The following is a 15,586-nucleotide window of genomic DNA, read 5'->3' on the forward strand; positions in this document are numbered from 1 at the left end:
AATTCCCTTCATGTAATTTGCAAGCATTGAACATAAAAGATATAGTTTCTTCATAGCATAAGTATATGTAGGTAAATATTGTGAGAAGTTTCCTAAGTGATGACAATGTGCTTTTGGGATGGAACATGATAGAGCATGATCAGATCATTGCTGTTTGTTTTTACTCTTATTTTCATTGTTAGCCTTTAGTGTTATTTGACATTTTAAATTACATGTATTCTTTTGAGAAAATTAATACAAAATAGTTTAGATTTCTCCCTCCAGCCATGACCATATCCAGGAAGAAGGCAGGGGCTGCCATCTGTCAGGAGCCTCCCTAGGGCAACGGCTCTGCCTTGCTGGGCCCAGGAAATGAAGCAGGCACCTCCAGCAAGAGGCACAAGCGGCGGAAGCACTGCAACAGCAGCAGCGGCAAGGACAGCAGCAACGACCTTGAGGACGGTCTGGAGCTCCACTGGGCCCTCAGTGGGGACGGGATCAGGCATGCAGCAGCAGGCAAGGGCGGGCAGTGTGGCTGTGGTCATCACTCAGCCTAAGTACACCAAGGAACACATCAAACTTGAAGGGTCGAAGTACAATGGGCAACTTTTGATTTGAAGGGCAGTCAACTGGGACTTGACTGGTTGAAAGGAAGTACCTAAACAGCAAAAGCTGCTTACGGCAATCTCGGTCAGAATTTGTGAGGGGCCTCAGATATGTGGGTACCTGGTAGCGCCCAGGTGTGGGCAGTGGTTTCTGGTTAGTGTGCTGCTCACAGCCTCCTCATCACCATAGAAGAGAAGCTGTGGAGCTGCTGTGGACAAGAGAAGGGGCATCTGGGACATGACAACACCAAGAGAGTGGAAGCTCCCAGACTCATCAAAGGTCTTAGCCATGAAGTGATCCTGCCGGCAGCATGTGGGCAGAACCACACACTGACCTTGACAGAAACCAGCTCCTTGTTCACATTTGGGGAGAACAAGATGGCATAGCTGGGCCGTGGTAACCAGACAGATGCTGTCCACACCTTGGCACAGACAAGGTATAAAGGCCAGCCCATTACCAAAATGACCTGTGGAGTTGAATTCAGCGTGATAATGGACTGCAAAGGAAACCCCTTTTCCTTTGGGTGCCCTGAATATGGTCAGCTGGGACACAATTGGATGGGAAGTTCATCATCCCGATGCAGCCATTAGAATATTACTGAAAACTGGTGCTCCTGCAATTGGCTGTCTTCATCCAGAAAACAGAAGATGGACAGATTCTGCCTGTACCAAATGGTTGAATGAGACACAGCCTGTGGCACTAACTACACGCTGGTTTTGGATTCCCAGAAGCAAGTCTTCTCAGGGCTTCATTGGCTATGGCTGGCTGGGCCATGTGGAGCAGAAAGTTGAGACTGTTCCCCCTCGCCAGGTGAAGCTGTTTGACTTCCCTGGGCGTGGGGTGCCCCCAGATCTATGCTGGTTATGATGGTTACGCGTGCTCTTTGCTGACAGTGAAGTGGGTGGTCTGTTTATCTGAGGGGCCACCAACACCTCCTGTGAGTCTACCATGTACCCCAAAGCAGGGCAGAACCTCTGTGGCTGGAGAATCTGGAGTCTGGCTTGTGAGAAGAGCAACATCATTGCATAAGAGCATCACCAGCTGGGGCCCCGTTGCCAACATTCAGGCAACTGGCCTGCAGGGACCAGAAACCAAACTCTTTATAGTTCCCTGTCCAGCCAGAGCCTTGTCACAGCAGTTGCCAGTTAGAGATTTGCCAGCTGTCAAGTGCATTCTCTGGTCCTTACAAGAAGGATCAGCACTTTATGCATCAGTCTTTATTGCCTTTAGGCTTCAGTCTCTCTTTCCCGCAACCCAGACACTGACTAGTACTGGCCGTCCTGTTTCTGAGACTGGGAGTAGTGCTCTTCACTCAGCTCTCTTTGGTCTCCTTTGCTTGGCTCTGGTACCAAATAGTTGGGATTACTGAAGAGTCCCTTTCCTCGCTTGTCAGCACTGATGCTGTGACCACTACCTGTATCCCAGTCAAGTGCCCTGTGCTGGAGCTTGGCACAGTGTATGCTGTGCAGCATTAGTTACAAGGTGCCCTTCCCGGAACCCTCCACTCACTTGAGCTTAAGAGAGGAAACACCTCTGGCTGGAGGGTCCTTGTTTCCAGAGAATTTGGGTTGCTTTGGTTGCTTTAAGGTAATTAATTCAGTGGTGCTTTTGGGGGAGATGAGAATAGAACTTAAGTGTGAGACTTGGGTGGATGGGCAAGTTAAATATTGGTCTTTTCAAGTTATTTATTGCTTTTTTGTTACCACTTGTCATTGTCTTCATGTTAAAATACCAAAAATGACTTGGCTGTTGCTTTTTTCTCTATTTTCCACCCAGTCCCTCCTTATGGTGACTTCTTCCCTTGAAGGGGACTTAGCAGTATCTGTCTGGGCTAGTCCCAAGGCCTTGTGGCAGGAAACCAGCCTGCATCTCTCTAAGACTTAATCTGACTATGTACTCATCTCTACTGTCCTATGTTCAATCAGGAGTCATGGGAGAAGCTTCTGCAACTTCAGAGCTTTGCTAAACTAACCTAATTTGTCCAAATTACCACAAAACCACCATCTCCGACTCAAGCTTCCATGTGAAGGCCTAATTGACTTCCCCGAACATATCTCTTTCCCAGAACGTGGCTCAGGGATCTGTGTTTCTTGTGCCCTGGAGGTCTCCTTTGTTGTGTAGTCACCAAGAAGGTTGAGGAGGCAGCACCAAGCACCCTGCCTTTGCAGGAGATGCCCTGGGCGGGGCTGGGCTGAGAGCTTCCAGTGGACTCATGGAAAGCTGGCAGCTAGCCTTTTCTATAACCCTTGCCAAGGACTGGAGCAGGAAAAGGATCTTTCAAGTGAAGACTGGCTCGCCCCTGCCCCATTCCTTTTGGCTGATATTTCAAAATAACTTCCTGATGTCTTAAATCCTTTAGAACAAGGAGTTGGGGTAGGGGGAGGGGTGGCATGCACTCTTAAAGAAAGGTATACAGTGGCTCTGCTGGGAATATGGCATGGTGCTGACCCCACGAGCATTTGACTGATCTTCTAGTCAGGAAAGAGAATTTGAAAGAGGCTTAGAGTGAAGGGGAATTGAAGACAGGGTTGTGATTTGGTCTAAGGTGCCGGGTTTAATGCTGTAATTTGCATATATATTTTTTTTTCTTGGAGTAAACTTTTGAATAAACGTTGTTTAAAAAAACAAAAATAGTTTAAAAGGAAAATCAAATACTCTTCATGTGGGCCCTATGTCGTATTTTAATGTCCTTTCTCTTTTTGTGTGTCTGTGACTACACAAAAACACAAACTGAAAAAGAAATTAACAAAAAAATTAAGTTCATGATAGTAAGATTATTTGTTTTTCCCTTTTTAATTACATTGAAAAGTAAAATACTTACACACATATTTTCGTAGAAAACATGTAATAAGCCCAGCTCTTTTCTCACTCCAAAATATTTTCCCAACAACAAACAAAACTACACTTTTTACATCACTTCTGTTTATTCTGAACAATTTATACCTTACCACTCAGCTGTCTCACATGCCATGCCATTTCCTCCTTCAAGTTTTCTTAGCTCTTCCAAATACATAATAAATTGATTTTCTTAAAAATCTAAACTCTCATATAAAGTTACTTACACCTATGCTTAGAATTCAAAATATTGTTTTGTACAGCAGTTTGGTCTTTATTTCCTTGCCTAACACTTTCTCTTTGTCCCTGTGGTTTCATTGATCTCTGGACTGAAACTTTCCATCAGCGATCTCCCTCAGGGGGAGTGCTGGCAGATAAGGAAAGAAAAGAAAGCAAAGTAAGGTATTTATCCTCCTAGTTTCTGCCCTGTGAGGTCATCTCAGGCTGGCTGTCTTCTCTGACCTGAGGTCACCGCTGCTGTCCAGACAGTCCCCTCCATAAGCCTCTACCAAAACTTACTGTAGTTGCTTCCTTTATTCCTCATTGTAATCTTGAGCTACTCACTCTGAGATTCCCCTATGTTAGCCCACTACTTTCTAATAAGCAGCTTTGTGAATTAAACATTAGTTTATCCTAATTTGAGTGTGCCATCTCCTTCTTGTATCCCAAGTGATATGCTTATGTAGGAAATTGTAATTTTTATAATAACACAGACCATATCTTGTGCCTCTCCTCATCTTTGTATCTAGAGCAGAGTCCCTTCAATGTAGTAGATGCTTAATAAATATGTAAACAATTGCATTGGATAACAACTTGAGATCAAAGTATTACTGGGAATGCCATGCATTAAATGTAATTTTAAGAGAGCTACTGATTTAGTCTTCATTTAAGCAACTGTGCAAACATGTGAAGAGTTTATTTTGACAATGCAATGCCACAAAACTGACAAAATAAGGCAAAGCTACCTGACACTTTAAAGATTTCCTTTCGTAACAATACAAACACAAACTATTGAAATATTGTTTCTTAATACATTATCTTTTCCAGCTTTTTAGAGGTATAATTAACAAATAATTACATAAATTTAAGGTGTAAAATGTGATGTTTTGAAATGTATATACATTATGAAATGATTACCACCAGAAAGCCAATTAACACATCCTTCACCTCACATTGTTAACTCCATGTGTGTATGATGAGAATACTTGACATCTATTATCTTTGTAAATTCCAAGTACACATTATTAACTAAAGGCACCATGCTATATATTAGGTCTCCAGAACTTATTTTATGACCAAAAGTTTGTTCCCTTTGAATAACATCTTCCCATTCCACCACCCCCACCTCCAACCCAAAACCCCCAGCCCCTTATATTCACCCTTCTACTCTCTGTTTCTATTAAGATGACTTTTTTAGACTCCACATATAAGTGAGATCAGGCGGTATTTGTCTTTCTGTGTCTGGCTTTTTTCACTTAGCATAACATCTTCCAGCTTCATTCATATAATCCCAAATGGTAGGATTTTCTTCTTTTTGAAGGCTGCAGAATATTCCATTGTGTGTATATACCATTTTTTCTTTATCCACTTATCCACTGATGAACACTTAGATTGATTCCACACCTTGGCCACTGTGAATAATGCTGTAATGAACATGGGAGTGAAATCATCTCTTAACATACTGATTTCATATCCTTTTGATATGTACCCCATAGTGGGATTGCTTAGATCATATATATGGTGTTTCTATTTTTAGTTTTTTGAAGGACCTCCATGATACTTTCCATAATAGCTGTATTAATTTACATTCCCACCAACATGTATAAGCGTTCCCTTTTCTCCTCATCCTCACCAACACTTATTTTTCATTGCACTGATAATAGCCATCCTTACATATGTAAGCTGATATCTCATTGTGATTTTAATTTGTACTTCAATGATAATTAGTGATGTTGAGTAGCTTTTCATATGCCTACTGGTCCTCTGTATGTTTTCATTAGAAAAATTTCTTTTGGAGTCATTTGCACATTATTTAATTCGGTTTTTTAGGTATTTGCTGTTGAGTTGTATGCGTTTCCTACATATTTTGATGAACCTTTATGAGATAAATTATTTGAAAATATTTCATCCCATTCCATAGACTGCCTTTTCATTTTCTTAAGTTGTTTCTTTTATTGGGCAGAAAATTTTTAGTTTGATATAGTCTCATTGGTTTTAGTTTTGTTGCTTGTGCTTTTGGTGTCATGTCCAAAAAATCATTATTTTAAATGGCTTAAATTAAGTGAAAAATATTTTACTCAATAATACAGAAAATATTATTTATTCTGAAATAAAGTATTTAAAAGTGAAATGAATTAATGCAGAAAATAGTTTCATTTTTCATAACATGTTGAAATCTTAAATATAGAAATCACTATCTGGCATTTCCACTTTACTAAATTTTCCTCTACATTTTCAATTGATGCTTCTGAAAGGCACTTTTGATAATACAAGTCCCTCTAGTGGCATCTGATATGAACATTGTAATACATATAAAAAGTGTTTTTTTTAGTGTTTAGAAAACACGTTAAGACAGTTACAAATTTATTAAATTTAGAAATGATAGTACCATCAGTCATTAATTTGTTGTAATATTTATTCACTATGATATGTAACATATATTTATTGTCTTAAATTAATTTTAAAATTGATAAATAAGAATATTGCAGTTTCTTACTTAAAAGGGATAGTTCGATAGAGGGAAATGTACTTATTGAGCACCTAGTCTGTGCTATGTGCTATATCTATTAACTCATTAAATTTGATCAACAACCAGGTTATAGAGCAGATTTTGTCACTTCCACTTTAAAGAAAATAAAACTCAGAAAACAATAAAACTCTATAAGTCATCTAATTAGTAACAGAGCAAAGAGCTCATGTGCAGATTTGTCTAAGCCATTTTTTACTCCACATTTCACTTAAAATATAACTGTTTAAAAATGAAAAGAAAGACTGGCATATAACCAGAAAAATTTGACAGCTAATTCTAAACCGACAAGTAGAAGGGCAATACTAAGCTGTAAGAAGGTGAATCGTTCAAAAAGAGGTTTTTAAATCTCAGGAATTTTGATGTACCTAAATTAGCTCTCTCTCACTCTCTCACACATTGTTCTTCTTAACCAAACTATATCTTACTGAAAGGTAAATGGATAAGTATTTTGTTTCATTTTAAATGAAATTTTGAATTTGATCAGCTAGTTTACTGTACTTATATTATTCACACTCTGATTTCAGTTGAAATGATATAAGTGATACCTCATGGTAAGCAATATCACTCCATGTCCAGATGCAAATACAATATACAAAATTTGTTTAATAGGACATTTCTTATCATAATCTTGATTTTTAGTTTAAGAAGCCAACAAAAAGAAGTATCGTCGCATGGGAGATGTGAAATACCAATTTTGAAAATTTTCCCCCAATTTTCCTAAAAAGAAGTACAAAATATCAAATTGTTTACAATTCTGCTTTATTTATATTTTATTTAAGGTGTAACCTCTGAATTATTATTTATTATTCACATTACTAGGTCTGAGCAATATTTTAGTATCATGTCCTTTTAAAAGTAGATTTATCCTGGCTAACGTGGTGAAACCCCGTCTCTACTAAAAATACAAAAAAATTAGCCGGGCATGGTGGCAGGCGCCTGTAGTCCCAGCTACTCCGGAGGCTGAGGCAGGAGAATGGCGTGAACCTGGGAGGTGGAGCTTGCAGTGAGCCAAGATCGCGCCACTGCACTCCAGCCTGGGTGACAGAGCGAGACTCTGTCTCAAAAAAAAAAGGGGGGGTAGATTTAATATTTGCTCATTAACAATGTGCCCCAAAACTGACAGTCCTTGAAGCAATGAAAAAATAATATATTCATAGTATTGCTTATTTTTAACATTTTCATAGTATCGCTTATTTTAAAACTATCCTTGTGATGCCAGATCTTTCTCTGTGCTGGGAGGTAAAATCTCTGTAAAGCAAAAATAAAATTCTAAACCCTCAATTCACTAAATGGACCCTTTTATCAGCCAAGGGAGCCCAACTAAACCTGAGAAAGCACTTCTGACCATGAGGTGAAGGAGGTATCAGACATGCTCATAAACTCTCCTCCCTTTGGGAGTTCGGGCGCATAACTAACCAGCATTAACTTTAAAACAGAGATCCTACGACTGGTAGAACAGACTCTTTGTAGCAATAAGATACTAAATTCCAACCTGGCTATAGTATAGCATCACATGACAGACAGCAGGGCCCTTAAGGAATTCAAAATATTTTACCACAAAATATGTTTCTTTGACATATTTTAAAATGATTCTGCAAAGTTGACTCTTGTGGGGGAAATTTACATTCTACAGAATCCCATTCCTTTCCAGGTCTCTTTCTGATCCTGAAAAGATTGGCTGAGAGTCTAGCACATTTTAAAGTCTTAACAGGAAACATTTGCTATCTATTGCCCCTGGGGGTGACCATCTATGAGACTTCATCAAAATAATAAGAACTTTGGTCTCCACAACCCCTTATCTTAACCTAGACACTCCTTTCTATTGATTCCAGGTCTTTAGGTAATAACTTAACTTTTTCATCCAATTGCCAACCACAAAAGCTTTGAATCCACTTAAGACCTCTAAGCCTCTATTTGGAGTTGTCCTGCCTTTCTGGACCAAACCAATGTATACTTCACATGTACTGATTGATGTTTTATGTCTCACTAAAACATATAAAAGCAAGCTATAATCCAACCACGTTGGGCACATATTCTCAGAACCTCCTGAGGCTGTGCCACAGGTTATGATTCATAACCCTGGCAAAACACAATTCTAAACTGATTGAGCCTTGTCTCAGACACTTTTTGGTTTACATCACAAATAAGATCTGGAGTTAGCTGCCGCTCACAGAAACATTCTCAGTCGATGGGAATAGGTCTGGGGTACATTGTCCCTGGATGTGGCAGATGTTTAAAGCTGACCATTTTCCTTTTATTTATACGACTACTACATATGAAGTGTGCTTGATCTGGTATACATCTTCGCTGGCTGTTTGCAAACAATCCCTTTGGACTTTGAGCTGATAACTCCAACTTGTTTCAGCAGTCATTTCTCAGACCATCCAGGTGGTCATTTTAAATAAAATCTAAGACAAAATCTGGTTGTTTTTGTCTCCTTAGCCCATATTTGATCTATGGAAAATACTCATAGTTAGCCACTAAGAGTACAGAAATTTTTCAATCTCATCCTGGATTGTAATGACTCTGGATGCTTCAGTAAACCTCCCAGCCTAAAGACACAAGGGTATTGTTTCCAACAAGATCATCAAATTTCCCCATTTTTGAAGCCAATTCTAATTTGCTTGAAAGAGAGAGAAAGGATACATTCAACAGAATGGAATAATGAAAACCCTTACTATTTTCTCCTTTTATTCCCCAAACTGCATGTGTTAAAAGCCCTTACTTATATTTGCTGGTAATGGCTAGGGACTGTAGAAACCGAATAAGTAAAAACTATCTCTCTCTAACCTCAGCCCAAGCTAGGGGAAAAAAAGAACATTAGATAAACTTCAAAGATTTTGAATATCATTCGGAGCTTATCATTCACACATATATCTTCTTAGAAACATTTGTTCAAATGTTTTTTCACATTTTATTATTGTATTGTCTTCTTATTACTGAGTTCTTCATATATTATGAATGCAGTTCCTTTGACATATACATGATTTCAAATATGATTGCAAATATTTTATCTCACTTTTTGATTTGCCTTGACATTTCTTGAGGATGGATTTCAAAGAACAGTGGGTTCTTTGAAGACTTTTTTTTTTTTTTACCATTAGGCTTCCTTTATTTATATTGTTTTCTTCTTCCTTTTCTTTATTCTCTTATTCTCCCTTTCATTTGATTTTTTTCATTGAGGGAACTTTTCCCCTGGGAAGATACAATTTATGATTGATATGGTTTGACTGTATCCCAACCCAAATCTCATCTTGAATTGTAGTTCCCATAATTTCCATGTGTCATGGGAGAGGATCCTTTGGGAGGTAATTGAATCATGTAGGCAGATACCTCTAGGCTGGTCTCGTGATAGTGAGTGAGTTCTCATGAGATCTGATGGTTTCATAAAGGGCTTTTCCCCCTTTTCTCAGCACTTCTCTTTCTTGATGCCATGTGAAGAAGGATGTGTTTTCTTCCCCTCCCACCATGATTGTAAGTTTACTGAGGCCTCCCCAGACATGCTAAACTGTGAGTCAATTAAACCTCTCTCCTTTAAAAATTACCCAGTCTCAGAAACGTCTTTATTAGCAGCATGAGAATGGACTGATACAGTAAATTGGTACCAAGGGAAAGAGGAACTACTATAAGGATACCTGAAAATGTGAAAGTGACTTTGGAACTGAGTAACAGGCAGAGGTTGGAACAGTTTGCAGGGTTCGAAAGAGAGGAAAATGTGGGAAAGTTTGGAACTTCCTAGAGACTTGTTGAATGGCTTTGACCAAAATGCTGATAGTGACCTGGACAATAAAGTCCAGGCTGAGGTGGTCTCAGATGGAGAAGAGGAACTTCTTGGGAACTGGAGCAAAGGTGACTCTTGCTATGCTTTAGCAAAGAGACTGGCATTTTGCCCCTGCCTTAGAGATCTGTGGAACTTTGACCTCAAGAGGGATAATTTAGAGTATCAGATGGAAGAAGTTTCTAAGTAATAAATCATTCAAGAGGTGACAGAGCATAAAATGTTTGGCAAATTTGCGGCGTGACAATGCAGTAGAAAAGAAAAACACATTTTCTGGCTGTAGAAATTTGCATAAGTAATGAGGAGCCAAATGTTAATCACCAAGACAATGGGGAAAATGTCTCTAGGACATGTCAGAGAACTTCATGGCAGCCCTTCCTATCACAGGCCAGGAAAAATGGTTTCTCGGACCATGCCCCAGGCCCTCCTGTTCTGTGCAACCTTGAGACCTAGTGACCTGAGTCCCAATTGTTTTAGCTCTAGCCATAGCTAAAAGTGGCCAAGGTACAGCTCAGGCCATTGCCTCAGAGGGTGCAAGCCCCAAGCCTTGGCATCTTCCATGTGGTGTTGAGCCTGTGGATACACAGAAGTCAAGAACTGAGGTTGGAAAAACTCCACCTACATTTCAGAGGAGTATGGAAATGCCTGAATATCCAGGCAGAAGTTTGCTATGGGGTTGAGCCCTCATGGAGAGCTGCTGCTAGAGGAGTGCAGAAGGGAAATGTGGGGTTGGAACCCCCATGCAGACTCCCCACTAGGGCACTACTAGTGTAGCTGTGAGAAGAGGGCCACCATCCTCCAGACCCCAGAATGGTAGATCCACCGACAGCTTGCAGCACGAGCCTTGAAAAGCTGCAGACACTCAACGTGAGCCAATGAAAGCAGTGGGAGGGGAGCTGTACCTCTGTAGAGGTTCTGCTGTACCCTGCAGAGCCACAGGACTGGAGCTGCCCAAGGCCATGGGAGCCTACCTCTTGTATCAGCATTACTTGGATGTGAGACATGGTGTCAAAGGAGATCATTTTAGAACTTTAAGTTTTAATGACTGCCCTACTGGATTTCAGACTAGCATGGGGCCTGTAACCCCTTTGTTTTGGCCAATTTCTCCCATTTGGAATAGTTGTATTTACCCAATGTCTGTACCCCCATTGTATCTAGAAAGTAACTAACTTGCTGTTGATTTTACAGGCTCATAGATGGAAGGGACTTGCCTTGCCTCAGGTGAGACTTTGGACTTAAGACTTTTGGGTTAATGCTGGAATGAGCTAAGACTTTGAGGGACTATTGGAAAGGCATGATTGTGTTTTCAAATGTGACGACGTGAGGTTTGAGAGGGCCCAGGGTTAGAATGATACAGTTTGGCTGTGTCCCCACAAATCTCATCTGGAATTGTAGTTCCCATAATCCCCATGTGTCATGGGAGGGACCCAGTGGGAGGTAAGTGAATCATGGGATGTTTACCCCCATGCTGTTCTTACGATAGTGAATCTGTTATCATGAGATCTGATGGTTTTATAAGAAGCTTTCTCCCCTTTGCTCAGCACTTCTCCTTACAGCCACCATGTGAAGAAGGACGTGTTTGCTTCCCCTTCTTCCATGATTGTAAGTTTCCCGAGGCTTCCCCAGCCATGCAGAACTGTGAGTCAATTAAACTTATTTCCTTCATAAATTACCCAGTCACGGATGTGTCTTTATTAGCAGTGTGAGAACAAACTAATACAATGATCAATATCAACTTGTTTCTAATTTTCATTTCAAATTTATTTCAGGGACATCACTTCATAAGTGAGTTTTGTAATGATATCCAACTTATCAGTTTTTTTCTCTTTTATACTATTGCTTGTTGTGCCCACAATAAAAATATTTAACTTTTAAAATCATTATGGTGTCCCCAGACATCTAATCTTTATGATATCTAGTTTTATAGATTTAGATTTTATTTTTACAATTATAATCTTTTGAGTTAATTTTTATATATAAAGGACAAGGTTTATTTATTTTCATATAAGTATTCTCCCATTGTTCAGCACTATTATTTTTGAAAAGAACAAAGCTATCTTTTCTCATTAATTTACCTTGATACCTTTAACAAAATTCAATTGACCATGTGGTTATGAGTCTATTTCTGTTCTCTATATTTTGCTCCATTGATCTTTGTCTATATATATATGTCAATATTCCACTCTTTTGATTTATAGTATGTCTTAAAAATCACTCTTTAAGAAGTGAGCCACTGCCTCTGTCCAAAGCTCCAGAGCAGCGGCATGTATGTTACGATGTGGGAAATTATCCCGAAGCCCAGTAGGATGAGGATATAGACTTCGGGGTGACCGAAGAATCAAAATAGGTGTTGGTACAGGATAGGGTCTCCCCCTCCAGCTGGATCAAAGAAGGTGGTATTAAGGTTGCGGTCTGAGAAAGGCTAACCATAATAATGGGAGCTTAAATGTCTCCCCAAGGGAACTGACTTTATTTGGAACAAACTGTGGGGGAAATTCAAGCCTAATGGCACTGTAGAAATCAAAGAATATTGTGGTAGTAACCAATAAAGAAGAGGCTACTAGCTCCATGAGAGCAACAAGCTATACTGTAGGCCAGCTACGTTGTAAGAAAGAATCAGAGATTTCTCCCGATGTCAAAACAAACCCCAAAATTTTGTGTTCAGAACTACCCCCAATAAAGTGTCCCATATTTAATTGGATCACACTTCAGAAAATTATATGCACCAGGACATTGTTGAAAATGATAAATCAATCAAAACCAATTAATTCACCTAACAGTGAATACCAACTGAGGCAGACAGCTTAACAGAGAGATCAGAGAAAGGAACAAAGAGAGCACTGCTAAAACCACTGTCATCTCAGTGTGACTTGCTACATACTCAAGGATGGGACTCTATGATAAGTAATATCAGAAATTTCACACTGAACAAAAAAAGACTTCAATGAATATTGCAGCCAAGTTACTAAAAAAAAAGCCATGAAGTAGGGGAATCAGTAACTGGAGCTGCTAAAATATATTATCTAAAATGTTCATGTTTTAGCAAATTTGTTATGAAATAAGAAAAGACATAGACAAGCATGTGGCTCATATACAGGAAAAACACAGGCAAAACAAACTGCCTGAGAAAGGAAGAAAGATAAAGTTAGGTGACAAAATTTCAAAGCAGCTAATAAAATTAAGTTAAAAAATTAAAGAAAACCATGCTTACAGAATAAAGGATATGATGACACTGTCTCATTAAATAGAGAATAAACATATGAAACAGACATTTTAAAAAGGAGTCAAATTAAAATTCCACCATTGAAAAGTAAAAGAATTTAAGTAAAATTTACTAGAAAGGTCAACAATAGATTTGAATTCTAAGAAAAGAATCACCGATGTGCAAATAGATTCGTTACCAGAGACAGCAGGTGTCCCAGTTCCTGTCTTAACTTGGAAGAAAGATTTCAACCAACAGACAGAACAAAGATAGCTTTATTGAAAGGAAATATAGTGTAAAGTGCTTATAATAAAAATAGGTATGCCTCAAGGGAGGATCAGGCTGATCCTATAGGAAAACTGCCCCAAGGGTGTCTGCACAAGGAGTTTTATCGTGTTCTTCAAATTCCTGACTCATCTCAAGTCTCTGCCTTATTTCTTTGTCTAGTTTTTCCAGTTCCTGTCTTAAGTCCCTACCTTTGCCCCCACCTAGGCTTGTGGGACCCTCCTTTACTGTTGGTTAATGCACATGCAAGGGCCAGTGATCAAGATGAATTCTACCTGATGGTGACCCTGCTCATTATCGCCACCCCAGGAAGGTTGTATAGTGGTTAAATGTATACCTATTGCACCTGCAGATCTCTTTAGAATTTCCTTCTCTGACTTAATCTGTACTTATGGTGCCAGGTTTTTCTTAGGAATGTCCCTTTTGTCCTTCTTATCAGCAAAAGCATGTAGCTGGCAATATTCTGACATCTTAACTACAGAGTGAATGAGGTGTTTTGGATCATTTCTTTCTGCATAGGTACCTCCTCTCCTTCCTACCCACATTTGACTAAGTCCCCACCCACTCCAGCATTAGAGATGCTAGTAATATGCAAATTTTGGGTGGTCCCTTGGGCATGAGCCTTCCCAGACTTTTCCTTTCTCAGGGACATTTTTCTCCTGCTCGTGTCTGGCTATCTGCCTACTTGAACAGATTGACAGAGATTAAGAAAAGGAAAAAAAAAAAAAAGAATGAAGAAAAATGAACAGAACCATAGAGATATGTAGAAAACCATTAACTGTGCCAACACACCCCTAATGAAAGCATCAGAGGAGAAAAGAGAGAAAAGTGAGTAGAAAAGAGCTGAAAAAAAATTCAAAGACATAATGACCAATACTTCCTAAATTTTATGAAAATCATTAATGTATATATCCAGGAAAAACAATGAACTCCAAGTAGAATCAACACCCAAAACTACAAATAGAGCCACATCCAGAAACATTGTAGTAAAAATGTTGGAAGACAAAGAGTAAAACCTTGAAAGTGGCAAGAGAAAAACAGTTCAATACAGACAAGAGAATCACAATAAGATCAACAGTTGACTTCTTATCACAAATAATGGCAGCCAGAGGCAGTAGGATGACATGAAAATGCTAGTTGACTGTTTTTAGTCAACTAAAATTCTTACATAGAGCAAAAGTATTTTTCAAAAAATGGAGGTAAAATAAGACATTTAGATCAATAAAAGCTTAGACTTTATTACTAGAAAACATTCTTTTCAAGAAATATTAAAGGAAATGCTTCACAAAGTGAGTGATGCCAGACAGAATTTGAATCCACACACCAAATAACAAAGAACACCTCTAAAAGTAATTATGTAATTATATAGGTGATATTAATGCATATTTCTTCTCCTTTCTTCACTCTATTGATTTAAAGTGCAATTATATAAATCATTATGAGCATTTTGGGGCCTATAACACATAGAAATGTGATAAATTTGACAATAATAACACAAAGGAGGCAGGTGAAAGTAAAGCTATAACAGGGTGAGGAAATGATATCAGATTATAATTTGAATGCACAGGAACAAATGAAGAGACCCAGAATAAGACTACTAAATTAACAAATTCTATAAATAAATATTTTTTATCCTATTATCCTCAGCCATTTTTTAAAATGGTACAATGTAATAGTTATAGCAATGTATTATGGATTTTTAACATACATGGGTATAATATTTATAAAATAATAGCATATTTATAAAATAATAGCATAAAACGTATAAAAGGAAGAAGTATATATGACAATAATGATTCTGTATCTAATTGAATTAAGTTATAAATCTAGTAGATTCTAGTAAGTTAATACATATATTGTAAGCCCTACAGTAACAACTAAAGAAAACTTTAAAACATTTCAAAAAATTATTAAGGAAATACAAATGTTACACCAGAATACATTCAATTCATGCCAAAGAAGGCAGTAAAAGAACAACAGAGAAACAAAAAAAGACATAAGATAAACAGAAATCATTAAGTAAAATAAATGTTCGATGTAAAGGCAACAATATCAATAACTTTAAATATGAAGGAATTAAATGATCCAATAAAATTCAGAGATTGTCAAACTGGACTATAAAAAGAAAGTTCCAACTAATGCTGTCTACAAG

At 38.4% G+C, this 15,586-nt stretch overlaps 1 pseudogene; it reads left to right on the plus strand.

The window, feature by feature from the left end:
• Positions 1–351: 351 nt before the first annotated feature.
• On the plus strand, positions 352–1,614 carry LOC100610898 (protein RCC2-like; annotated as a pseudogene).
• Positions 1,615–15,586: the final 13,972 nt, after the last annotated feature.

This window comes from Pan troglodytes, chromosome 2, assembly GCF_028858775.2.
Source record: "Pan troglodytes isolate AG18354 chromosome 2, NHGRI_mPanTro3-v2.0_pri, whole genome shotgun sequence".
Taxonomy (NCBI): Eukaryota; Metazoa; Chordata; class Mammalia; order Primates; family Hominidae; genus Pan; species Pan troglodytes.